General features: G+C 50.0%; 1 protein-coding gene across 2 annotated transcripts in view; it reads right to left on the bottom strand.

Moving 5' to 3' along the window:
• The window catches only part of ano5b (anoctamin 5b), a 24,575-nt gene that overhangs the window by 13,597 nt on the left and 10,614 nt on the right, over nt 1-364 (bottom strand). The gene's annotated exons all lie outside the window — the stretch shown is intronic.

Below are 364 nucleotides of genomic sequence, written 5' to 3'. Positions count from 1 at the left end.
TGGCCAAAATATTATTGACACAGAAAATCATGGTAAAAATGCCAGACAGTTAGTATTATCATTCATTCATTTTCTTATCCTCTATTAGGGTCGCGGGGGGCCTGGAGCCTATCCCAGCATCTTTTCGGGCAAGAGGCAGGGTACGCCCTGGACAGGTCGCCAGTCCATCGCAGGGCAAACACATAGAGACAGACAACCATTCACACTCACAGCCACACCTATGGTCAATTTAGAGTATCCGATTAGCCTAGTCCCCATTTTGCATGTCTTTGGACTGTGGGAGGAAGCCGCAGTACCCGGAGAGAACCCACACTTGCACGGGGAGAACATGCAAACTCCACACAGAAAGATCCCACGGCCGAGC

This window comes from Seriola lalandi, unplaced genomic scaffold (genome assembly GCF_002814215.2).
Source record: "Seriola lalandi dorsalis isolate HSWRI2012SDOR001 ecotype SW California unplaced genomic scaffold, Sedor1 jcf7180002054735, whole genome shotgun sequence".
Taxonomy (NCBI): domain Eukaryota; kingdom Metazoa; phylum Chordata; class Actinopteri; order Carangiformes; family Carangidae; genus Seriola; species Seriola lalandi.
This window is presented reverse-complemented; position numbering and strand designations above follow the sequence as displayed.